The sequence below is a fragment of the Dasypus novemcinctus genome, chromosome 6 (assembly GCF_030445035.2).
Source record: "Dasypus novemcinctus isolate mDasNov1 chromosome 6, mDasNov1.1.hap2, whole genome shotgun sequence".
In the NCBI taxonomy this organism is placed as follows: Eukaryota; Metazoa; Chordata; class Mammalia; order Cingulata; family Dasypodidae; genus Dasypus; species Dasypus novemcinctus.
The window spans coordinates 57,215,657-57,243,041 of NC_080678.1; the positions used below are offsets into that span (position 1 = coordinate 57,215,657).

At 42.3% G+C, this 27,385-nt stretch overlaps 1 protein-coding gene and 2 pseudogenes across 2 annotated transcripts in view; 2 read left to right on the top strand and 1 right to left on the bottom strand.

The window, feature by feature from the left end:
• Window positions 1–3,998, top strand: part of LOC101413959 (integral membrane protein 2B pseudogene) — a 29,259-nt pseudogene extending 25,261 nt beyond the window's left edge.
• MINPP1 (multiple inositol-polyphosphate phosphatase 1) overlaps window positions 1–27,385 on the bottom strand; it is a 152,656-nt gene that overhangs the window by 29,022 nt on the left and 96,249 nt on the right. The gene's annotated exons all lie outside the window — the stretch shown is intronic.
• Window positions 13,112–17,245, top strand: LOC101414398 (CB1 cannabinoid receptor-interacting protein 1-like; annotated as a pseudogene).

A 27,385-nucleotide genomic window follows, 5' to 3' on the forward strand; every position in this document is an offset into this window, starting at 1 on the left:
GGTAAAATAAATAAAAATCATTCATAATACCCATCAAGCAAAGATACCACTGTTTCCATTTTGGCCAATTCTCTTCCTGTATTTGTCCACAGTTCCTTGTTAATATTTTTTTTGGAAAAATCAAATCATACTGTTTTATCATCTGCTTCTAAAATTTTACACTATATTATGAATATTTCCTTATATTATTAGATAATTATCTATGTAAATATTTAATTGGAGTTATGGATTAAATTGTGCATCCACCAAAAAATATGTTCAAGTCCTAACCCCTGTCTCATGAATGTGATCCTCTTTGGAAACGGCATCGTTGAAGATGTTATTAGTTCAGCTGAGGCCAAACTGGATTAGGGTGGACTCTAATCCAATATGACAGGTAGCATTCATGTCCCTTAGAATATGCCTCATAAACCACATTTGAGCTTATCTTCCCCTATTTCTCAGTATCTTTGGTTGACGGATATTATGAATGATTTTCACTTTATTATTTGGCCTTTCTTGTATTTTCTAATGCATCTAAAGCCGCAGACATGATCACCGATCACTGAGGGGGCCCCACACAACCTACTCAACACCTTGGCCATATCGTTCCCATTCTCTGGAATGACATTCTCTCTCACCTATACCTGTTGAAATCCTACCATTCTTCAAGAATCAACTGCCACTCCTTTTGCAAACCTTTCCAAGATTGCCCCAGCATCTCTCTGCTCCTGGTTTATGTTATAGATGACTGTGAGATGCTGGATAGCCCCATGCACAGGGAACTCTCTGAAGGGACGGCCGTGTGTCACTGAGCTTCCTCTCCTCATCAGCCTGCTCTGTGCCTTGCATGTGTATGTCACCAAATAAATGTGGAATAGTATTTTTCAGGCACTAATTTCATGTGAAATGGCACAAAGTTTACTAATCAAGCACGATTCCATCTGACTGAGTTGTTCTCCTTCTTTATGCTATTATATTGACCATTCTGTTCTTGACCCCAGCCTTCCTAAGCAATAAAAAAGGGTCTCATTCTTGGTGGGTGGGATGTTGTTTGCATTGAACTTCACCTTGAAATACAACCTTTTAGCATTTACTGAAAGTATGGAACTCTGTGTCATGATTAGAGAGATTCTTGAAACTGATTTGACATTGGACATTATAGTTTATTTCAGGGAGACATGAATAAGGGTTGTACTAAAAATATTAGATTAAATAAATATGTTTGTTTTCTCTTCACACTCTCCCAACATGCACACAAATCTATATCAAGTACAATCCTTTCCTTAACAGAAGTCCATAAAATGAGTCTCCAGTATACCACTGATGAACAATTTTGAAAAGGGCTTTAGACTTAGAGCTAACCATCAGAACAAGCTGTCCAAAGGAGCCTTGTTCAACTGTTGAATTGCTTTTTATGTACCACTCAGCCAGAAGGAGTTGAAAATGTTGCTCAGGGTATTTCTTTACAGCAGTTAGTATGAGTGAGGTTGACATACTTGTCAATAAAATAAATCTCCAGTACTTTTTCAAGGCTGTCTCAAAATGTATGAAGTGCAGAAATGAAAGGACATTCAGAATGTATGGGTTTAAAAAAGCTAGAATTGTTATTTGAATTTGTCCCATACAGAGTGGTACAGAAACATCATCATTAGAACCTCTTTCACAGGTCACTGGTGCTTACCCACCACATGTTTGGGCATTGTGCCAGATGCTGGGAGATGAAGATGAATCAGATTAATTTGACACCATTTCTTTCCTCATGGCGTTAACAGTGCAGTGGGGAAGACAGATCTAGCTATATTAAGAATCTCGTTCTGTGTGATCAGTGCAATAACGGAATTGCATAAAGAAAGCTTAGAGAACTCTGGGGCAGAACAAACAGAAGAGACTTCACAGAGCATATGACAGGTGAGCTGAGTTTGGAAGAATAAACAAGACTTTGCAAAGGGGCAGGGAGGCCAAGGGCAGCCCAGGCAGATGGTGCAGTGTGTACAAATGCATGAAAGCATGAAAAAACCTGCTTGGTATAGGAAATTGTAAGTGTTTAAGGGATTTACCATGGAAACGTAGGTGGAAGGTAGGGGAGAGCTAGGAGGTGAGGCTGGTGAGAAAGGAAGGGCTGAGGTCACAGAAGACACTGCTGCATGGGCCAGGGAGTTTAGGCTTTGCTTCATCAGCGATGGGGAGTCAGTGGAAAGTCTTAAGCAAGCCGGGAGTAACAGGGCCAGATCTGTGCTTTGGAATCACTTCTCTGAGAAAGGAGCCATGGATGCTCTGAAGTCTGGATTTGCCCCTCTAGCTTTACTGTCCACCCTCTCCACCTGGCTCTGTGCCCCAGAAGGCTGAGCTTTACAGACAGCATCCTCGGGCTCCCTCTCCACCAGCTTGGTTGGGATTGCCAGTTGCAGGTACCAGTAGGAAACCCAAGGGCAGGAGGAGGGAGGTTAGTTCATTGCCCTAGCTCCCTCCCTGCCCAGCAGAGAGTCGGTACTAGCTGGATGCTCCAAGTAAGGCCATGGGTCCCGCTGGGTGGCCCTGTCCTGCTGCTGCAGCTCTCCTGGTTCTGGTAACTGCTCCTTCTCCTCGACCTTTAGGCACAGGAGTGGTACTAACTTCCTGTGGTTGCTTATCACCCCCATGCTTCCCCATCCCTTGTTGATTTTTCCTCAACCCTGCCCACAACTTTGTAAATAGTACCTTCATTAAACTCTCTTCCATTATCCCATTTCAGTATCCTATGTCTTTCCTATCAGGATCCTGTCAGTTACCCTGTGTCACCTTAGAGTTCATAACCTTAAAAAACAAAGAATGCATGGCCCAATCAGACACAAATCTTAGCTTCACTGGACTGTGAGTTCTACCATGGTATGGCTCATTGTTCTGTTCAGTGATCTGTACCATTACATAGCAGATGTTCAATAAATATCAATTGATTGAATAAAGAAATATATCTTCAACTTTAAGAAAACAAACTTTAAAAGTTCATAAAGAAGGCGATCTTAAACCTTGTGGAAAGTTCTAACAATGAAAACAGTAAGCCTGCAAGTGAGTTCAATGAAAAGAAAAGTAATTTTCTTGATAGTTGTAAACAAGAATTTGAGGCTAGCTAGACTGCAAGAGCCGTGCCGCAGTAGCCGCCTCAGGCACCACAGAGCAGCGCCTGGAGCCCACAGTCAGCAGCCTGCGCCTCCGAGGACCCCCAAGGCTGTGCCACGGTGAAGGTGACGTTCAACTCGGCTCTGGCCCAGGAGTTCAAGAACGAGCCCAAGAGGGACGAGAGGGCACTCATCTGCCCCCCCACCCCCCAATACACCTGCTGCGGACTGCGAGGACACAAATGAAGTGGTACCGGTTGGCCAAAGAAGAGTCGGGTGTTGGTGCATGTGCTCTTGGACTACCAGTTATGCTTGCGGGTGGCATTCTAGGAGGAGCATACCTGTGCAAATACTTTACACTTCAACCAGGTGACATGTACTAATATGGAATAAAATACATCAAAGATGGTGTCATCTTAAAACAGCCTTCTGCACATGCCCCAGCTGCTCCCCTCCAGTCAAGGGAGGAAAATACTAAGATCTTTGGAAGAAGATGAGGTTGAATTCATCAGTGTGCCTCTCCCAGAGTTTGCAGATAGTGATCCTGCCAACGTCATTCATTACTTGAACAAGAAACTCAAGAAACTGTCAGGCTATTTAGATCTTAACTTGGAAAAGTGCTCTGTGATCCCTCTGAACACTTCAATTGTTATGCCACCCAGGAACTATTGGAGTTACTTATTAACATCCAGGCTGAAATCTATCTGCGCAGTCCTATCTGAATCTTGAACACATAGTTATCACTGAAGCCCATTGAAAATGTTATTCACCTGGGTTTCTTTATCAACTGTGCAACAAGGAAACTTACAAACTGCAATGCGCAGGAACTGTTGAAGATATTCAGAATGTGAAGCCAGCAATTGTGTTATGACCTGGCATTTTGAAAACAAACTTGACGTGGAAACTTTAATTTGTTCTTGAACAGTTAAAAAAAAAAACATTATGGGAGAAAAATTAATATCACAGCATAACCTCACCCACCCTTTGTATTTTGTGCAGTGATTATTTTTAAATATTCTTTCATGTACATATAAACAGGGCTTAACTATCTTTTCACTTCATAATTCAATTAAAATCATTACCTTAAAAAAATGTTGGCTACATAAGTAGCTTTCTGATGAGAGGACATTTTAAAAAGTATATGCACTGCAGGAACTTAAATGATGTTTTGCTTAATTAAGGACAAATTTCAACAACTGGAATACTCAGAAAAGAATCAAGGATACTACAAACCAGATTAAGTGGAAATATTAAAATGACAAAAGAATCGTGTCAGAGCAATGTTGGAACAAGAGGGACAACAGGAAGGGCTAAAGAGGGACCACAGAATCACTCAAGTACAAGTTTGCAGTCTCTTTTCCAACAGGAGTCTTCAAAATGGAGTGTGAAGAGCACTCACTGTAGAGAGGGGAACCGATGCTCCTGGTGGTAAGGAGAAAGTGAAGGCACCTGGCTACCTTAAATGAACTCACTCTCCCAGTGAACTCACACTCCCAGGCAGCTTTTAGAAGAAGGCTGAAAGAAGTAGATGTGACTTCAGAGGTTTTACTAGTCATCGATCTCAACTCAGGGGTCTTCAAATACTGCCCCCCCCACTCCACCCAGAACAGTATTTGCAACCTTGCCTGCCCAACTTCTACCACTCCCTCAGCATAGGGGACATCTCCTCTGGGAAGGCTTTCGGGACCTCCAAGGCTGCTTTGTACTTTCCCACCTACTCTCCTCTTGTGGTCTTCTACTAGATGACCCACCACATGGGGACCAAACCATCCATCTCCACCCTTCAGGCACAATTCCCAGCTACAATCTTCTTAAGGGCAGACATTGGATCTTTTCACCACAGTAGCCCCAGTGCTTAACACAGTGTCAGCAACTCTAGTAGCAATAGTTACAACCATAATTATCGCTAAAATGCATTGAGTGCTTACTGTGGGCAGGCAGTGACCTCAGTGTTTCATGTGTAATTCACTTAATCCTAATAACATCCCAGTGAGGTAGGAATATTTACCATCCCTTTTTGACAACGGAGTTGAGGTAAAGAGAGGTGATAAAATACACTTGAGTCCAAATTTGGAAAATTTGATCCATGGAGAAGGCAGGACTTTTCCTCTTCTTCTTTTTCCTCCATCCTTCCCTCATTCTTCTTCTTTTTCTTCTTAAGTAAATAAAGGGCCAGATTGTGGGAATGGCTTACCTAGTGCTCATACACATCACCTGGGTCTTGCTGAAGTTTAGTGGGATTGAGGTAGGGTGGGAGCTTTTGCCTCTTTAACTTGTTCTGAGGTGGTGCTGCTGCTGTTGGTGTACGAACTACACATTGATTGAGTCCTAGCGACTTATCTGGAGTGCTTTTAAAAATTTCTAATTCTGGGAAGTGGATTTGGTTCAATGGATAGAGCATCCGCCTACCACATGGAAGGTCCAGGGTTCAAACCTAGGGCCTCCTGACCCATGTGGTGAGCTGGCCCACGCACAGTGGTACCGCGCAAGGAGTGCTGTGCCACACAGGGGTGTCCCCATGTAGGGAGCCCCATGTGCAAGGAGTGCACCCCATAAGGAGAGCCACCCAGCATGAAAAAAGTGCAGCCTGCCCAGGAGTGGTGCCACACACATGGAAGAGAGCTGATGCAGCAAGATGACACAACAAAAAGAGACACAGATTCCCGGTGCTGCTGACAAGAATATAAGTGGACACAGAAGAACACACAGCGAACGGACACAGACACAGAAAGCAGATAACCGGGGCGGGGAAGGGGAGAGAAATGAAATAAAAATAAATCTTAAAAAAAAAAAATCTTAAAAAAAAAATTTACTGATTCTCAGAACCCATGGAAAACCTACTGAATCAGAGTCTCTGAGCTGAGACTTCTGAAGGATGTCCAGATTTGCAAACCAGAGACTTGGACAAACTAAATGTTGACTTGAATTGGCCTCTTAAAAGTATTTCCTGGAAAGACTGCAGCTAAAATCAAGACATTGAGCTAAATGATGGTAATTAGGACAGCCCTTAGATAAGCGATCTGACCTTGCCCTAGGCAAGATAAATGTGAGTGTCTTAGATGAAACCAGAGAAACTATGTTTAGCAAGTATGTTTAGCGAGGGGTCTGTGAGTTTGAATTGAAATTCAAAAAAATATCCTGTGGGGACGTGTTGGTGCAGGTATATTTATTAAATAATACATAGTATAGTGTGGACTTAGCAAGGGGTCCATGATTTTCACCTGACTGGCAAAGTGGTCCGTGGGACAAAAAAGGGTAAGAACCCCTGTTGTAGATGGTAAAAGACTGGATGGGAAAACTAATGTGATTACTTAAAGATAATTAAGATTTAAAAGTCTCAATAGGCTGTAAAACCAGTAAGATTTGGGAAGTGGACTTGGCCCAGTGGTTAGGGCATCCTTCTACCATATGGGAGGTCCGCAGTTCAAACCCCGGGCCTCCTTGACCTGTGTGGAGCTGGCCCATGCCCAGTGCTGATGCGCGCAAGGAGTGCCGTACTACGCAGGGGTGTCCCCACCTATGGGAGCCCCACGTGCAAGGAGCGCGCCCCGTAAGGAGAGCCTCCCAGCACGAAAGAAAGTTCAGCCTGCCCAAGAATGGCACTGCACACACAGAGAGCTGACACAACAAGATGATGCAACAAAAAGAAACACAGATTCCTGTGCCCCTGACAACAACAGACGCGGACAAAGAATAACACGCAGCAAATAGACACAGAAATAAAAAATAAAATAAATAAATCTTTAAAAGTAAATAAATAAAACCAATAAGATTAGAAATACACATAAAGTCCTGCATTCTGGCCCATAAAATAAATTCCAGAAGAATGGAGAAAAGCTGACAATCATTGATATAAAAAGAACCTAGAGCGTTCAGATGACCACTAATTTAATATAAACCAACAGTGTAATGCAACTACCAAAACATCTCATGCACTCTTAATCTGTATTAATAGAAAAGGGCATCCAGAACAAAGAAGGTAACAGTTTAAGAATATCCTGCCTTGTCTGAGCTGAGCTGTTGCGCCATTTTCACATTGGACTGCCATATATTGAGAGTGGCAGTAGTTTCCTACAGAGAAAGATCAGGTTTGTGAAGAATTTTTAAGTCTTGGCCCCTAGAACATGGGTGAAAAAATTGATACTCTCTTAGGAGAGAAAAGACAAGAGAATACTCGAGCCCCATCTAAAAGTACTCAGGAGCTTGCTGTCTGAAAGAGAATGAACCTGTCCTAAGTAGCTTTAAAAACAGAAGCAGGATAAATGGATGGAAGTTGAAGGAAGGCAAAACTTTAGTCAGTATATATGGAAGAACATTCTAAGATTTGATCTGATTAATAGTGGAATGAGATGCTTGATGAAAGATTCAGCTCCATGTTCCTGAAAGTACCCAAGGAGCTCTGTTGTAGAAAGGATTCTTTTCACTGGCTGGAAGTCTGGGCTAGATGACCTCTTAAATGTTTCCAGCTGTAAAGGGTTTGTGATTTTCTACACATTGTGTAATGTTGTAGAAAAAAGATGCATTCATATATTATCAAGGATTTGCCTCATCTCCTGGAAGGCTTTTTTTCTTTTTATCTTTTTCAAAAATAGAAATAATTCTGTCCAGATTTCAAATCCTTCCTTTAAGGTGGTTTCATATTCCTGAGTTAAAGTATTGGCAAAAGATAGAATATTCATTGTTTTATTCAACAAATGTTGATTGAGTACATAACATTGACTTAATAAAGATAATAGCTAATACATATAGTGCTATGTATCAGTCATTGGTCTAAGCACATATTAGCCCATTTAACCATACTACAACCCTCTAAACGAGGTATTAGAATTATCCCTATTTTACAGATGAGAAACTGAGTCACAAAGGCATTCAGTGACTTGCTTAGGCCACAGAGTAGTGAGAGGCAGAGCCAGGATTCAGACCTAAGCAGCGTGGCTCCAGGATTGCAGCTCTTAACCACTCTACCAAACTATCTTTCTCAGTCTGCAAAACCTACAGGCCTCAGGGCTGACTTATCTGGTAGGCACAAAGCCTAGGACTCCACGGTATTTTTAGGGGCTCACAAAAATGTTTTAATTTCTTTTAAAAATAATAAGAAAAAACGAACTTTCAGTATGAAAGAAAATGTTTTACTTTTTTTCTCACGCTAGAAAAAAGGAAAATGTTAGAGCCCCTGAAATTCTATTATGGTGGGAGGGGCCCATGAAGGCAAAGTGCCTGTGGCCCATGCAAGTCAGTATATGACGCCCCGACAGTCCTAACTGCGGGGAAATTTCAAAACAAATTTCTTGGAAAAGGTGGTATCCCTATGCGCCGTGGGGTCAAGCCAGTGTTCCCTCATCCTTTGAGCTGACGGAGGGGGAGAAGCATGAGGGGGAGGGCATTCCAGGTACAGGGAAGAACATGATCAAAGTCACCAAAGCAGGGAAACGGGAAGTATTAACCCAGCAGGGGAGAAGATGAGTGCGGCAGGAAGGAAGGGGTTACTCAACCTCCATTCTGGGAAAATTGGGTCCCTAGAGAGTAGTGAGGTAAGGCAGTTTGAGTTAGGGCAAAAGAGTACAAAATCCACTTTGTACTGGAGAAGCCAAGTTTGTCAGGAAAGGAAAAGGATTTCCATCGGGATTGGGTGCAAAGAGTCTTGGGGCTGGAAGTCATTCGAGCTGCTTGGCAGGAAATAAATGGTCACGTGGGACTAGTTGGTGAAAGGAGGGGGGACTGCTATTTTGCAATGCAGATGCAAAAGACTTTACAGAAATGGAAACAATGCTAGCGATGAAGGATAACTTGCAGGGAAATTTGATCTGTTTAGCCCTGTAAAAGAATTTAGGATGAGGATTTGCAGGTTTTAAAGGCTCTTGAGCATACAACTGAAAGCTTAAAAGCTATTTAGAGGTTAATAACTCAAAGGATCATAAAAATGAGGATTTTATAGCTCAGGCTTTTTAAAAAATCTCTATTTCTGCAGTGCTCAGTTTTCCAATGTAATGACTACACATTTAGAAATTCAAAGGAGGAGAAATGATACTATTAGAGCTCAACTAATGCTAAGAACAAGCATTTTTAAAAGAAATATTTTCTTGGTAGTGGTACCTACCCTTATACCAGGGCAAGCATGGCTTCTGCCCCTTGGGGGCCCCACATTTTGAAGCACCTTCTTTGAAATTTTCTAAGTCCCCTTTAGGCTGGGACCTGGACAGGTACCCATGTGGCCTTGTCTCCATTTTCTCCTCTGTGGAGTAGGGACTGGCCCTCAGTTCCGTATTACTGAAGTTGACTAGATGTCCCCAGAAGCCCTGGGCCTCTCACCTGCAGGGTTCTCCCAGCACCTGATGGCCTGGCCCCAGTTCCAGAAGGGAGGCCTGAATTGTTCCCACCTGCATTCTCTTATCTGATCATGCCCATTGGACCTTACACTGCTCTAATGGGACTGGGTGATGTATCCCCCCATTCCAATTTTTAAAAAAGTTTTATGGAGATATAATTAACATCCATATGATTCACCCACTGAAGTGTACATCAAGTAGTTTCTATAAAAAATGTTGGCTTTGACCCTGCATATTCTAAGGGTGGCCCTGCTTATTGATGTAGGTAAAAGTGATTTTTCCGGGAAGGCAAATGAACCTCTACTAGACAAGGCAGAATTTCCATGTATGTATGCAGGAATTATGCTGCATTGAGTTGTTAAAATTGCTCCCATAACTTCAGAATCAGATAACCCAAAGAAAAGTAGGCGTATCCCCTAGAATCTAGAAAATACATATTTTTCCTCTAAAGTACAAATTTTTCCTTACACAAGGAAATTAATTAAAGAGAAGATCTTAAAGCAACAGAAAAAAAGATTAGTATATGTTAGCTAACAGGTAAGTTTACCCTTAGGAAAGACACAAGATAATTAGGCCAGTACCCTGGCTTTGGCAATTTGGTGATAGACCTTTTATTAGTGTGATTTCCCAAGAACTCAGTCTAAATCAGAAAGGCATTATGTGGAGAACTGGGGCCTTGGGGCTGTGGGATTACTACAAATATTCCAGACTATAGGTATGTAATTTTTTGATTCAGAACTGGGCTGTCTTAAAATAGGGAGTCTCATGATGTACCATAGCAGAGGCAGATTAACAGCTTTCCTTTTTTATCTTGTCTCCATATCTTGGCTACAACCTGCCTGTTTTCACCAACCAAGAAGACATCCTTAGCACACATGGGTCATTTGTTGAACTTTCCTTATAATATTAATGATAATTATTATTATTAGAGCGTGAGTGCCTACTATGTGCAGGTACTGCACTACATGCTTTAAATGCATTATTTCATTTAGTTCTTATGAGAACTCTCTGAGGTTATTATTATTATCTCATTTTACAGATGGTAAAACTGAGCCAAAGGGAGTAGGCAACGTGCTCATGATTGCAAATCCATCAAGTGGCCAAGGATTCAAAGCCAGGTCTGATTCCAAGGCTCTCGCTCTTGTTCAGAAGACTATCCTGGGTTCTGCTTGACTTTGGACTCCTCTGTCTTTCTAGATAGGTCCACCATCTATAGATTCAGCCTTATGCAAGATCATGACTACAGGAAATTTAAGAGACCTAAGCCAGTGTAGTAGGAGAGAAGTCAAGTGTAGGTGGTATCAAAGGCCAGGACATGAGAATTCTGAGAAGGAAGTTTTATTTCTACTGGCCGGACTCAGTGGACTCCTGTTCTGATAAAAACCAAGCCCCGATATAATTTTTGGGTCCCTTTTATACAGAGGATATAAGAGTAGGGAGTCAAATGGTGCTTGTATGCAAAAGGACTTTTTATAAGTTTCTTCAAGTGTTTTATCTGAGGATTGGATAGGTTATTTCCTCCAGGTAAGCTTGAATTAACATATATCCTCCACATTCCAGGTAAGCTTTTAGCATGAACCCCCCACATTCCAGGTGGGCTTGACACATTTGGCTTGCATCCTCCCTGAATATCCAAAGCCTATAGAGTTTATACTTTCAGTTGGCTTTCTAGGCATATTTGGATATAAAATAAGTTTGAATTTATGTACAGGCTATATTACTTGCCCACTTTGATGCATACTTAAGGTTATTAAGCTTCAGCATCACTATTGTCAGAGTGTCTCTGGACTGACTGGTATGTATATAGAGCCATGAGATGCGCAGATGTCTGCATTTTTACTATACCATTTATCAGGGTATGCATTCTGTTTACAATGAAAGGGAGGAGGCAAGGAAGGATGGTGCATCCTCCTTTGAGGAAGGCAGTTATTCTCAGTAGAAGCTTGAAATTGTCTGCTATTGACAGCCAGTTTCCAAAGGGATTACTTAAATTCCAACCATTCCAGGTCTGCACTGGAACATGAGCCATTTTTACCATTTTGCTTGTGATTTCATTAATAACCTTTCCAGGGCTGCCTAGTTCAAGCAGCAGTTAGAGAGACTGAATTTTCCACAAACTCACCCTTCAGCTGCCAGGAGATAGTCTAGGGCAAGACGGTTTCGATAGATAGAATTTCTGAATTTAGTTTGCTGTTGGGCTAGTAAGTTTAGAACATGGGAAGTTTCATTGTTATTATTTTTACCACAGCTTGTAAGCAGATGATTTGCTTTAGCATACAGATAATGCCATCCTCTGCCCAGGTGCTGGCCCATAGTATTGGATTATATGCTCAGGGGTCATTTTTCACCTCCCCAGGCAACAGCCCTTTCTTCTCTTATGTTTTCATACAATGGCTGGCTTAGCTCTTTTCTTTCTGCTAAGGGAATGAGGAAGAAGGAGGGTTTTATTGTACAGTGCATACAAGTACCACACCAGTTTCGAGGAAGTTCTCGGAATGCAAGTTTCCCACAAATCCAGTACAAACTGTTTGGGGCAGTAAAGGGGTCTTTTGCGGTAGAGTTCCACACTATGATTAATTTGGGGAAAGTACAATTTACGAGAATGAGATCAGATTCATTCCATGTTCCCCAAGGCTCTGTTGTATAGGTGGTATAATTTTGGAATTTTTCCCCATACATGTTAGGTTTCCAACAGATATAGAGGAGTTTAGGCAGGCCCTTGAAGCACAATATTTTCCTATGATAAAAGTTTGCAAGGGCCACATACTATCTCAGGGGACAGTTGGGAGGCCAGTTTTATTATATGGTTGGCTGTAATTGTATTCTCTAGTTTCCCAGGGCCATTGGTCTCCCATATTAGTACCTCCTCATAAATAGCATGAGGAGACATTTAAGGCTGCCCTTACTACTTCAGCTAGGTTTATGAAGAGGTTTCTTGCTGCTTGTGGGATGGAAAAGGGCTTTTCCATTTCTTCATAGAAGGAGTGGAACACAGAGTGGGCTTTACTTGCGAGTGGGTGTTCCCGATACCCAACCCAGATGTAGGCTCCTGGGTCTACTCCTTTACCATCAATGCGGAGGCCCATTTGGACTCCCTGAGTCTGCCAGGATTCAGGTTTAAGGATGGTGAGGTTTAAGGGGTTACATTGACCAAATGGACAGTTAGCCAGGGACATACCTTTGGTGAGGACGGCTGTTTGTTTAGCTGTGTCTGTGTTCTAGGTGGCCCAGGTGACACAGGACCAGTAGGGGCAGTAGTATGCACCTATGTATACTATGTATGCAGTAGTATGCACCAGAAGCCTGCCCCCTCCCCCCCTTGGGCTGTACTTTTCATTTCTGGGGCACACATACACTTATTGTTATGAGTATATATTTTTTCCTAGCTGAGCCCTCCACAACTGGTGTTCCATGGTATCCCGAAGTTTATAACTTGACATATGTCAAATAGAAGGGACACTCGTTGGTTTTGGCTAGTGACTGGGGTGGAGTTAAGTAGCTCCCCATTTTAATTAAGCACTCTTGTTTTCCATTTACAGGAGACTGTTGGGGGTTTGGGGTCACAGCAGGTTATTTGGCTAGATATGTTACAGACACTATAGGAGATTCCCTGAAACTGGCAGGTGGTTATATGGCCCTTGCGGGTGTAATGGCTATGATATATTAATGTGGTATTGACATGGGCCCCCATTCACACCTTTTGGATACATGACTTACACTCTGTGGTGTCAACCTGGCATTGTAACTGGGATTAAACCGGATTCCTATTCTTCAGCTGTGCTTAGACCAATCAGCTTCCGGGCTGTGATTGGAGCAGAGCTTGGAGTTCTGTCCTCAACCGTTGGCCGTGCATGCACCAGTCAGCTTCCAGCATTGACTGGAGCAGGGCTTGGAGTTCCGTCCTCAACCTTTGGCTGTGCATGGACCAGTCAGCTTCCGGAGTGTGACTGGAGCAGGGCTTGGTGTTTTGTTCTTTCACAAGATGAGTTTGGTGGAATTGTGGGTACCTGGAATACAGGTCCAGGACTCTGGGGCAGCTCGCTTGACCCAGCTATGGTGTATCCGTGGGATGATTTCAGCTACTTTAACTGCACTGGGGGAGGATAAAATGACAAGATAGGGTTCTCACCATCAAGGGGTTAGTGGAGCTGGTTTCCAGTCTTTGACCCAGACTGCATCTCCTGGCTTGTACGACTGTATGGAGCTGCTGAAGCTAATGGGGGCCCTTTCTTGGACCCAGTGATGCAGGTTTTGTAGGGTTTTTCCTAAGCTGATCATTTGTTGAGCTATTGATAAGTTTCCTCTTTCTCTGAGATCCCCTTTTATATTTCAGATTATGGAGGGAGGGCCTCCCAAAGAGGAGTTCATAAGGGATTAGGTTTACTTTTCGGCTTGGGCTGGCCCGAACTTGGAGGAGGGCACTCAGGAATACTTGCACCCATGTTAGCCCAGTTTCTTCGCAGATATTGGCTATATAAGTTTTTATTGTACGGTTTATTCGCTCTGGTTTCCCTGAGCTCTGAGGATGGTAAGCGGTGTGCAGTTTCCATTGGATGCGCAGTGCCTTTGCAATCTTTTGAGTGATTTCAGAGACGAAGGCGGGTCCATTGTCAGAACCAATTGAGAGCGGTAGCCCACATTGAGGAATGATTTCCCTGAGGAGAATTTTGGCTACTTCTTCAGTTTTTTCTGTTTGAGTGGAAAAGTCTTCCACCCAGCCAGAAAAGGTGCAGACGAGGACTAGGAGATATTTATAGTTTCTGGATTGTGGCATTTCAGTGAAATCAACTACTCGATCTTCGAGAGGCATACTGCCAATTCTTTGGACTCCTGGGGCTCCCATGGGCCCCTGGTGAGGGTTTATTTTTTGCACATGTCACACACTGCTGGCATACGGCATGGGTGATAGTGGCTAGACTTGGGATGTAGAAGAATCTTTCTAACACTTCTTTAATATGGGTTTTGCCAAGTGTGTGTTCTCGTGGTAGTCTTTTTTTCCTTTGTATTTATTTATTTTTTAATGTTACATTAAAAAAAATGAGGTCCCCATATACCCTCCCACCCCCCCACCCCACTCCTCCCATACCAACTCCTCCATCATAATGGGACATTCGTTGCACTTGGTGAATATGTCTCTGAGCACTGCCGCACCACATGGTCAATGGTCCACATTATAGTTTACTCTCCCCCAGTCCACCCAGTGGGCCATGGGAGGACATACAATGTCCAGTAACTGTTCCTGCAGTACCACCCAGGACAACTCCAAGTCCTGAAAATGCCCCCACATCACAGCTCTTCTTCCCACTCCCCACCCTCAGCAGCTACCATGGCTACTTTCTCCATCTCAATGCTACATTTACTTCCATTACTAATCACAATAGTTCCAGAATAGAATATCAGTAAGTCCACTCTAATCCATTCTCATGGTAGTCTTGAACTATGGTTGCAGCTAATATTTGTGGCACAACTACTCTGTAATTAGGCAATGTCCACCATCCGTTTGCTCCTTGTGTCCCATCTCAGAGAGTATCAACTCTCTCTCGGCTTGAGTATATTGCGGTTCCCGATGATTCAGAGGCTGCGGGATAAGAGCAGGCAGTGTATACTGGAGTTTCTAATAATTAAGAGGTTGAGGAATGAGAGCAGCTGCCAGGTTTTCAGATAGGGATCCTTCCCATGCCGCTCTTTTTGCTTCAGCATCTGCCCTCCGATTTCCCCGGGGCGACAGGGCTGTGGCTTGTCTAGTGTCCCTTGCAGTGCATTACGGCCACTTTGATAGTTTCCCAAACTGCTCCTAGTAGTTCCAGAATCTGCGTGCCATATTTAGTGCTCTTTCCTCCCGAGTTAATGAGTCTTTTTTGTTTGTATAAGGCTCCATGCATGTGCAGGGGAAGGAAGGCATATTTGGAGTCTGTGTAGATGTTAACCTGGGTCCAGCTGTAAGTTGTAGGGCTCAGGTGTGGGCAATAAGTTCAGCTTTCTGTGCTGATGTGTTATCTGGGAGGCGCTGAGCCTTTACTGTGGTCTCAGATGTTAGTTTAAAAAGATTTACTTCAAAGAAACCATAGAGTGAAAATAATCCTAATAGTAGAAATGCAAGTAAACTACAATAAAATTGAAGAGTTGGCATTTCTTCCACTTCCTAGTCTAACATTTGAGAAAGAAATCATTTTTAAAACAAACAAAATGATTAGTAAATATAGTCGATGATGCATTTGTTTCTATTAGATCTATAAAATTCTTGTGAGTTATATTTTCAGATGCGATATACATTAAAAACCAAGTACTGAGACATAGCGATAAATGGAATAGAATTGAGAATCCAAAAATAAACCCATATATTTGAAGTCAGTTGATTTTCAGCAAGAGTACCATGACAATTCAATGGGAAAGAAGAGTCCTTTCAACAAATGTTCTTGGAAAACTGGCTATCCACATGCAAAGGAATAAAGTTGAACCCCCCCACATACCATATAAAACATTAACTCAAAATGGATGAAAGACCTAAATGAAAGAGCTGAAACTATAAAACTCTTAGAAAAAAACATAGGTGTAAATCTACATGACCTTGGAATAGATGATGGGTTTTTAGGTATGACAATGAATGCACAAGCAACAACAACAAAAATAGAAATAGTACTTCATCAAAATTAAAACCTTTTGTATTTCAAGGACATTATCAAGGAAGTGAAAAGACAACCCACAGAATGAGGGAAAATATTTGTGAATCATTCTGATAAGGGTCTAGCATCCAGAATATATAAAGAACTCATACCACTCAACACAAAAAGATAAATAACTCAATTAGAAAGTGGGCAAGAAATATGCAAATCAATAAGCACATGAAAAGATGCTCAAAATCATTAGTCATTAGAGAAATACTAAACCAAACCATAATGAAGTACTTCTTCACAACCACTAGAATGGCTATTACTATTTTTAAAACAGACAATAACATGTTTTAGTGAGGATGTGGAGAAATTGGAACCTTGATGAATTGCTGGTGAGATTGGAAAAAGGCACAGCCACTTTGCAAAACAGTTCAGCAGTTCCTTAAAAAGTTAGAGCCCACCCATGCCCTGCGGGCACTGCGCAGGGAGTGGGATGGGGAAACTCTGAGCTTGGTTGCTGTCTCCTGGTCCCGCTTCCTCCCAGAGTGGGGCTGGGGGTGGAGTGGGGCCCCGCAGCCTCATGAATTGCTCCCCTAAAGCCAGGGCAGAAAACAGTGAAAGCACTGGCTCCTAGACACCTCCCCTCCCCCACCTCTCTCCTCCTTCCAAAGCTTCCTCTGCGCAGCCCCCCGCCCCCAGCTCTAGTCTCTTTTTCTAGCTTCCCGCCTCTCCCCAAAGCCCCCACGCCAGCCCCTCAACCAGACTTGGGGGACCTCCCAGGCCTTGTCTCCCTCTCCATCGCACTGAGCATCCAGCTCCACGACGGCCAGGTCTTCTACACCTGTCCACCTGGACAGGCAACGGTTCACCCAGAACCGCACCATCAAGCTGCTCACCAGCTCCTGGCCTCCAAGGAACATTTCCATTGGTGGTGTACTCGTCCCACTTTAGCTGAAGACTAAAGAGCCTGATGGGGACAGAATAATTTATACAGGTACATGGGACCCAGAAGGTGTGGCTCCAACTGAAGGTGAAGAATGGCAGCCCATCCAGGTCACCATGCCATTCATCAACACTGGGACCTTCGAGGCCATGTGACAAGTCAAGTTTTACAATTACCACAAGTGAGGTCACTAGCCAGTGGGGCAGCCCCTTCTCCATCACAGAGTATGAGTGCAAGCCCAAAGAGACATGCAGTCTCATATGGGTGAACAAGAAATCCTTCCTTTGAAGGTGCCTCTCTCTGATGTTGCTGGGCAGCCTCTTCAGAAATCTACTTGTAGATAAACCAGTACAAGCCTCCTTCAAGGTGCAGCAATTGTTGCTGTTTCCCACATGGTCCTGATGACGCACAGGCCCCTAATCTATTGAAAGTATAATTCCCCCTCTGCAACGTCCCTTGCTTATGAGAGGTTGTGATGCATTAGCCCTGAAAAGATCCCTTCCTATATTTTGTGTTGGTGTTCTGCCTCTGAATGTTCTCAGTCATGCTAGTGACCGCTTGTGACTGGAGATCAGTGGAAGTGCCAGGTATGTCCTAAACATGTGGCTCCATGGAATGACTGCTGTTTTGTTTCCAAGTTGAGTGATGCCCTCGTTTTTCATTAAGTGTTAAGGAAAAATATAATGTGTATGAGTTCTCCCATGTGTAACAGAGTAATGTGTGACTTGCAGTTACATTTACCACAGGCTTTGTGAAAATTTCATACAAACAGCAGTGAATGGGACTCAAATGGGACTAGAAACTGCTTTTTCAGGAAGGGATGATGATAAAATAAAAGGACAAATATTTAAGTATTTATAAACTATTGAGACTCTTTCAGGTAACTTAAGGTACTGTGCTTATAGCCTAGTGGAAATGGGGAAATGCATTGTTGTGGATCCCTGTTAAAACAAACGATTTGACAGAAGTTGCAAGGTTTCCCCACTGGCAAGCTACTCTAGCTTTCAAGCATGCATATCCATGGCATCCCTACATTTCCCTTCACTTGAACTGTGTAAATCTGTGGGTGGAGCTGTACTTGATTTTTTGTGTGTGTGGTAATTTATTTTTATTTATTTGTTTTATTATTTTAAAATTTATTTCTCTCCCCTTCTCCCCCCACCCCCAGTGGTCTGCTCTCTGGGTCCATTCGCTGTGTGTTCTTCTGTGACTGCTTCTAACCTTATCAGCGGCACCGGGAATCTGTGTTTCTTTTTGTTGCGTCATCTTGTTGTGTCAGCTCTCCGTGTGTGCGGCCCCATTCTTGGGCAAGCTGCACTTTCTTTTGCACTGGATGACTCTCCTTACATAGCGCACTCCTTGCGCATGGGGCTCCCCAACGCGGGGACACCCCTGTGTGGCATGGCACTCCTTGAGCGCATCAGCACTGCGCGTGGGCCAGCTCCACACGGGTCAAGGAGGCCTGGGGTTTGAACCGTGGACCTCCCATGTGGTAGATGGATGCCCTAACCACTGGGCCAAGTCTGCTTCCCTGTAATTGATTTCTGATGTTTCTTAACAAAGGCATTGAAAAGCAAAAAAAAAAAAAAAAAAAAAAAAAAGTTAAACATAGAGTTACCATATGATCCAGCAATTTTACTCCTAGATATATATCTCAAATAATTGAAAACAGGTGTACAAACAAAAGTTCACAAATGTTCCTTACAACATTATTCATAATAGCCTAAAATGTAGAAATAACCCAAATGTTCATTGCCTGATGACTAGATAAATAAAATATGGTTTTATCTAGACAATGGAATATTATTCAGCCATACAAAGGAAAATACCGATACATACAACGATATGGACAGATCTTGAAAACATTATGCTAAGTAAAAGAAAGTAGACACTAGAGGCCACATATTATATGATTCAATTTATATGAAATGTCTAGAAGAGGCAAATCCATAGAGACAGAAAATACATTAGTGGTTGCCAGGGCTTGAGGGGATGTGGGGAATGGGGAGTGACTGCTAATGAATACCTTTCTTTTTGGAGTAATGGAAATGTTCTAAAGTTAGACTGTGGTGATGTTTGCACAGTTTGTGCATATGCCAAAACCATCGAATTGTATGCTTTTTTAAAAAGATAAATTTTATGACTTGTGAATTATATCTCAATAAAAATATTTTTAAAACATCCTAATAAATTGGACTAGTCTAAAGCTTTGAATTGTAATATCAGAGTGATGAATCATGATTTTTTAAAAAAGAAAGTGTATTTAACCATAGTGATTTTATTAGCAAAAGCAGGTTTTTCTACTATTAGTAAATAAATAAAAGTCCTTTTAAGATAGTTGATCTTTATATTATCCTTTAAAATTTAATTCCAGCCTTTTTTATAATATGCATGTAATATTAAGGCAGTAGTACAAGGACATAAGTTCTGAATAAATAAATGTGCATATTTTTGAGATTTATGCACAAGGTTTTTTATTGATTGGGGCACAATCAGCAAATGTTAGAGATGACTACTTTAATGATTTGTTATATAGCAGTCAGGAAAAAAAACACAACCATCCCATAGAAACTGGTATAACCCCACTGGAAAATTAGAAGAGGTAGCAACTTACGTACTAGAAATGCATCCTTTGAGAATAATAAGGTTATAGTCTTTTCTTCAGTCATGTCCCTGACTGCTAGCCAGACACTGGCATGCTCTACCAAGTCAATTGGTACCGCAGACGTCGTCTGGACTGGCATCCAATATCTTTTCTTGACTTGCCCTGGAAAAAGACAGTGGAGTCCCTGTAGTCTGTGAGCTGTCTTTTCAAATATTTGCCTGACCTCATTATCCAGATCACTCTATAAATGAAGTCTGCTACATAGTACTGAGTCTGTGAAGGGGCAGGATACTCCTTTAAAGGTGACAAAGCAAAATAGAAATATCTGTCTAGCAAGGCTTGGAAAATACTGTTGCCAGGTTGCTATTGGTTTAAAGAAAACGCATGAGCAATGTGCTGGCTACAACCTTCTGTTCCTGAAACCCTGCTGTGATTACTTTTACACAAAAGCCAAAAGCTGAGGGGAAAGCTTTCCTCTTTGCTGGCAATACTTGCCCACTAGCTGTTCTTTAGGATGTGCTTTATACTTTACCATGCTGAGAGCCAGGCTGCACTTGCCTCCCTACAGTGGAGGCCAGTAGGCCTGAAGATCAAATGACCTTCTTTTTAGCAATGTGATATTATGGAAAGCATTCCCCAATATCACTGTTTGAATTCTGGATCTTCTACTTACTGTGTGTGTGGCCTTGGGGAAATCACTCAACTTCTCTGATCCTTGGTTTTCTTACCTGTAAAATGGAGCTAATGATAACTATTGTATATGATCATGTTACTACTGCATATAACTATCGTGTATGGCTGTTGTGCAGCTTAAATAAGGAAACATTTCAAAACAACACAGTGCCTGGCACGCACTCAAGAACTGTTAGATTTCTTTTTTGGAGAGCCTTTTCTTTACGATCCCCAAACAACTATGAAGTGTTGGTGTGGCTCACCCAAATGACAAGCAGTCTTACATCTGTCTTCTTGTAAGAAACTTTGACTTTATTTGAATGGTGTTTGAGCTTAGATTCCTGTGGTGGTTTGTAGCTGTTATGTATCCCAGAAAGACATGTTCTTAAACTTAATCCATTCCTGTGGGTGTGACACCATTGTAAGTAGGGCCTTTTGATGTGGTTACTTCAGTGTAGGTAAAGCAACTCCTCAATCAGGATGGGTCTTAATCCTATTACTGGAGTCCTTGATAAGCAGAATGAAATTCAGACAGACAGACAGAAAGTCATAGAGGGAGTGGCCAGAAATTCAATGAAACCCAGAAGAGAAGGGAGAGGCCAGAAGAGGCCTTCATGTTCCTTGCAAGTGACAAGCAAGGGACTAAGGATTGCCAGCAGCCAGCCCCAGAACACCAGTCTTTTGGGGAGAAAACATTGCCTTGATGATACCTTGATTTGGACTTTCTTTTAGCCTCAAAACTATGAGCTAACCAATTCTCATTGTTTAAGCCAACCCATTGCATGCTATTTGCTTGAGGAGCCAAAGAAACCAAAACAATTCCTCTGAAGACAGAACTTGAGACCAGACTAGTGTCTTGGGGTGGTTTATTTGGAACCAGGAGCACGAATGAGGGACTGAGAAGTGTGGAGCAGAGAGGGGGGAAAAGCCAGCTTAAGGGTGCATTATCAATGTCAATGGAGCTGAATTCTAGCAGAAGCTTCTAAGAAGTGTGCAGAATACCTCTGAAGAACAGCATGCAGAAGCCCTTCTCCATTGGTTCCCATCCTGCACTGGTCAAAGGTTGGGGGTGCATACCCCTCACTCTTCCAAGCTGTGACAACCTCTGCTGCTTCAGAGAATTCCAGGACTGAAAGTAAGGACATGTGCTTGAGGTGAAAGGCTTTCAGTGAGAAATGAGTCAAAGCCTATGTAGAGCTGACCACTCAAGTCAGGACTGGCCAGGTAATTTGCAAACCCTAATACAAGATGAAAATGCAGGGCTCCTTATTCAGAACAGCGACAACAGAGCATTAAACTTAATGCAGGGGCCCATCTGAGCATTGAACCCTGTGAATTATACAGGTCATGTGTCACATGCCCCATGAAGCTGGCCCTGACCCCAGCTGAGGCTAGAATTAGAGGAGAAGCCAAGAAAATGTAAATGGAGGCACCATATTAGCTGGACTTAAGTCACAATGTACCCAACCTGAGATACTGAACTAAAATTGGTCCAGGCTGATTACGGCAATTTCAATCTGTTTTATAGTCATTGGTTTAGGGATGGTCATGTTCTGGCCAATACACTATAAGGGGAAGTCCACTAGGGGCAATGGGTAGAGCGAGGCAAGGAAAGCAAGTCTTTTTGAACTTTTCTCCCATTTCTGTGCAATATACGGTCCTAGGAGGAAATAATACTGGGAGTTGCAGCAATCGTCTTGTACCTACAGGGAGACACTACTGTCATGCTTGTTCTGGTGGAGCATAAAGAAAGGCAGTTCTGAATTTTCTAGGGTTCTTGTCCTTGCTGAAGTTCTTCCTTAGATTTGTGAACTAACTCATACTTCACACACAGGGATATGTATATATACCTACTACCACTCGCCACCAAGGAATCAAGAACTCAAATTTCAAAGACAAAACCGAAAGGAAATAGAAACCCCTAATAAAAACATCACCTGTTTAGCTGCTTATAAATCAACTCTCTTACTTTCACCTATTCTCTCGTATTAATTGAGGGCCTACGTAGTAGACTAATTACAAAACTGGCTCCCATTAGTCTCCCTTCCCTGTTTCCATGCACTTTATAGTGTGACTTGCAGCTTCTCCTATGAAGAGGTGGAGTCTATTTCCTCACCCACTTAAACATGGGCTGTCCTTGTGGCTTACTGTGGACAACAGAATGTGGTCAAGCCATGATGCATCTGAAGCAGCCTAGTAAGATAGGGGATCAATAGACAGATCTGGAACCTGGCAAAGAGTCCATGCTGACATCAATAACCCCAAGATGGCTGCTGGAAGACCCTCCCCAAGATTCTGCCACTCAGAAGAAGACTTCTTCCAGAAGCCAGGAGAAGCCCCAGATATTCCCCAAGGACTTTCTCATTGGGCCATCCTGAGAGATTGATGGGAGAAATAAACAATCAAAATGGTAAACAGCTGGAATTCCTCTCCTGCCATTAGTAAAAGGGTGGGATAATCAACATTTCAAAAAGGCCAGTGTGAGGTCTCTCTCTCTCTCTCTTTCTCTCTCTCTCTCTTTCTCTCTCTCTCTTGTCTGCAGACCCATCCTCCCCTCTGCACATTGCCCTCGCCATTTTTCCTCTGCCATGTGGCCCTGCAATTAAATCTGGGGATTTATAATCTATAATAGGGAATTGTAGCCTGTAAATCAGCCCTCTTTATCACTTTTCAGCCCCTTCCTCTTCACCTAGGACCCCTGATCTGTTATTTTCTCCCAGTTCTTGTTTCTCCCAGTCTGAATAAATTACTGGCCTAATTCATCTGACATGCTCTTGAAATTCATTTCTGCAGCACAGTCAAGAACCTAGACAAAATCCGGTAACACATCTGTCCCAAGCCTCAGTCTCAAGAGGCTTTGCCTGCTTCTGGTCTCTCTCTTGGAACCTTGCAACTGCCATGTGAACAAGCCCAGCCAAAGAATTGGAAGAGCTGCCTACAGATGCACCATAGGTGACTGAAAATACAAGACTCAATTTAGCCATGACTGAAAGAATCAATCAGTAGACTCTTGAGCAATAATAAATGATATCATTTTAGCCTGCTGAGTTTTGGGATAGTTTGTTATACAATTGTTAATTGTTCAAGTATAAGGTACTGGACTGGTATCCAGCCAATTATTACTATGTATTTATTATGTGCCTAACACTATACCTATTCATGAGCGCTCATTGAGAATCTCATGGTAATCCCAAAAAGTTTTTTTTTTTTTTAATTTGTTCGTTTTGTTTTAAAAATAAGGTGGCTTTTCCCTACCTGCATATTTTAGGGAGGCAAAGCCATATACGACTATACTATCTAAAAAATAATTGGGAAATCTATCTAAGGATGTCTGTCTTTTACCTGGCATAAGCCCAGTACATCATGTTGCCAGAACAAGAAGGAGGCAATGGACAACGTTTTAAGCGAGGTATTATAAGAGGATACTGTGGACTTTGGGGAGGGACTGATCTTACTTACTCCCTTACTCCAGAATGGTGCCTGGAACATTTTTGATATATTGAATTGAATATTTAAATCTGCCAGGACAAGCCTGGTGGTTTATTCAAGACCAGGTCTGTGAGCCAAACCACAAAATATCCCTAGTCCAAAGTACTAAGAAAACTTGAGTCAGTTCTATGATCACTTGTGGAAAATTCTAAAACTGACTAACCATTTAGAGCCAATGTAATAAGAGGATCTGTTAGAAACAACTAGGTTTCAATGAAGCAATTCATTTCACAGACGAGGAGAAAGTTGGGTAATGGGTATATTTGATTTTCACAGTCTTTCAAATAAATTTTTGAAAAGCTACATTCTATGCTGGTACATAAAGCCAGTGGTTGATATAGTGCAGCGGTTGACTGAAATAGATGAAAAGTATAAAACCATTCAATGTATATCCATCATTGTACAAGAACTTTTCTGACAAAAAATGACTTTGAAATATCACTAGTAACTTTAACTTGTGGTTCCAGCAGGATTTAGAAAATATTTTTGCTGATTCATTTCGTACAAAAGGTTTTCCCCAAACAATGAAAACCACTTGTTAAGCAGGTTTTTCAGTAAACAAACACTCTGATAGTGGCTATGGTTATAAGGCAAAGCAAGTTCCTCGCTTCTTGACAAATCTGTTTTCTCTGTGATGACATCTTGACAGAATGATCCTTCCAAAGGACATATAGAAAACAAAACAAAGCAAAATTTCCTTAAGACTGTCACTCAACACCGGTGATTTATTGTTAGCAAAGCCCATTATTCTTTATAATGAGATGCTGGAGGCATATTACCCAAACAGACACTTCTGTTAAGAAACTTCTGCTGGTAAACGGACTTTGGCCCAGTGGTTAGGGCGTCCGTCTACCATATGGGAGGTCCGCGGTTCAAACCCCGGGCCTCCTTGACCCGTGTGGAGCTGGCCATGCGCAGTGCTGATGCGCGCAAGGAGTGCCGTGCCACGCAAGGGTGTCCCCCGCGTGGGGGAGCCCCACGCGCAAGGAGTGCGCCCGTGAGGAGAGCCGCCCAGCGTGAAAAGAAAGAGCAGCCTGCCCAGGAATGGCGCCGCCCACACTTCTCGTGCCGCTGACGACAACAGAAGCGGGTGCCGCTGACGACAACAGAAGCGGACAAAGAAACAAGACGCAGCAAACAGACACCAAGAACAGACAACCAGGGGAGGGGGGGAAATTAAATAAAATAAATAAATCTTTAAAAAAAAAAAAAAAAAAAAAGAAACTTCTGCTAAGAAACTTCTGACAAACCAACAATTTAGTGGTTTTCCATCTGTTCCATGGTATTTCAAACTTGTCAGACAAAATTCTAATTTATCAATGATTATTTCAAAATATCCTATCTCTGAAAGAAGGAACAAATTTGAAATCATAAAAAAAAGTTTATAGAGGAAAATGGCCTTTGGGAGGAGGTTGGGAATTGATTCAAGTGCCTCACAAAAGGTATGTTCAGGTAACAACCCCTGGTCCTGTGGGTGTGAACCTAAATAAGTCTTTTGAGGAAGTGATCAGTTAAGGTGTGCCCAAACTGAATGAGCATGGCCCTTATCCAATTTGGCTGAAGTCTTTATAAGCAAAGGAAATTGGATACAGAGAGGAAACTACTGGGAACAGCCAGAAGCTGGAAGTCAATGGAACCCAGAAGAAAAAGGAGAAGATGCCACCATGTGCCTTGACATGTGATGGAAAAGCGAGGGAACCCCAAGATTGCTGGCCAGCGTGAAAATACTGAGCTGGGAAGGAAGCAAGCCTTCTAGCCTCTGGAACCCTGAGGCAATAAATTCCTCTTGTTAAGCCAACCCATTGCATGGTATTTGTTTTAGGAGCCGGGAAACTAAGACAGGGAGGAACACGAAATATAATTAGCAATGATGAAATTATCAAAGCAACAGTAGATTTTACTTTTGTGAAAGTGGCCTGTAATAGGATGCTCTTGCATTAGCAACCCTACATGTTTACTCTGCCTAATCAGAACCAGTTGTTTCATGTTTTGTTTTGTCCATTTTAAACAACAGTCAAGCAAAAATTTCAGGCTACTCAATGTACCTTGGAGAAACACAAGTTACTTAGCCCTCACAATGAAGCTCAGGATGCAAACTAGAATTATTAAGGAGAAAAAACACAACTAAATCTCTTCCAAATTCAAATGACAGCTCTATCCTTACTGAGCTGGGATTTCAAACATTAAAGACTGAGTTTACTCTCACATCCTGTCACTGTTTTTGTATAAACATTTAAGCTTCAGATTGTAGCCTTGAGTGCCAAGGGTCATGACAATTGTGATACTGTAAATTTGTTTTTTTAGTTTGCTTTGTCTACAGTTTTGGGCGTATGTATCCTTCGAACTTTTTATCAGGGCTGTAAAGGGAGAAAAAGGGAAATAGCTTCCCAGTTATTCTCTGGAGGAATATAATTTCACATGACTATTATTAATTTGGTAAATGACATTTTAGAGACCCCTTTGTTTATTCTCATGTATTAAATTTTGAGAAGACAGAAAATAGAGACACAAAAAGAGCATTCTTGCTTCTTCTGCCCCCTAAAGATTCTAACTCTTGGGACAGAGTTTTTTCAATTTAATCCATTCATAAACAAACTTTTCTTGTACTGGATCTATGAAAACTGAGATGGAGGGTGAGCTCTCCAATGAGGAACATTCTCAATATCCTTAAAGAATTAAATTTAGGTGAGAATAAAAGCCATGAAACAAGAAAAAATTTGAAGCCAGAAAATAAATTTTGATACAAGAAAAAACTAAAAATGTTAAAATGAAAAGCACAGTTATTGAAATTTTAACTTTTTAGTGATGAGCTTCATAGCAGCTTCCACTGCTGAAGAGTGGACGAGTAAGTTGGAAGGTCAAAGTTTATCTGCCTGAATGTAGCTCAAAGAGATAAAAAGAGTGAAAATATTAAAAAAAAAAAAAAAAAGTTAAAAGAGATGAGGACAGATCAAGACACTTCAGTATACATCTATGGGAAATAGATATGACTCAAGTGATAAGGCCTCCACCTACCATATGGGAGGACCTGGGCTCAATCTCTGGGGCCTCCTGGTGGAAAAAAAGAAAATGTGTCTGAGTGGCAAGCCAGTGCCCGCATGGAGAGTTGACTGCCTGTGTGGTGAGCTGAGTGTCTGCGCAGTGAGCTGAGTGCCCACGTGGTGAGCTGAGTACCCACGTGGATGCCTGTGTGGTGAGCCGAGTGCCCATGTGGTGAGCCAAGTGCCATGCCAGTGCCCATGCGGCAAGCCGAGTACCTGTGCGAGTGCCCATGTGGTGAGCCAGTGCCTGCGTGGTGAGCCAGTGCCTGCGTGGCGAGCCAGTACCTGTGTGGCGAGCTGGGTACCTATGCAGTACACCAGTGCCTCTGCAAGTGAGTCACACAGCAAAATGATGTCGCAACAAAAGAGAGAGGAAGGGGAGAGTCAAGGTGGAATGCAGCAGAGACCAGTACTGAGGTGGTGCCATTGACAGGGAACCTCTCTCCACATCAAAGGTCCCCAGGATAGAATTCTGGTGAATCCTACAGGAGAAAGATGAGAAAGACGAGAAGAAAAGACAAATTGAGAAACAGATACAGAAGATCACACAGTGAATGGACACAGCAAAAACAGCAAGGTGGGGGAGGGGGAGGGGAAGAAAAAAATATATTAAAAAAATAC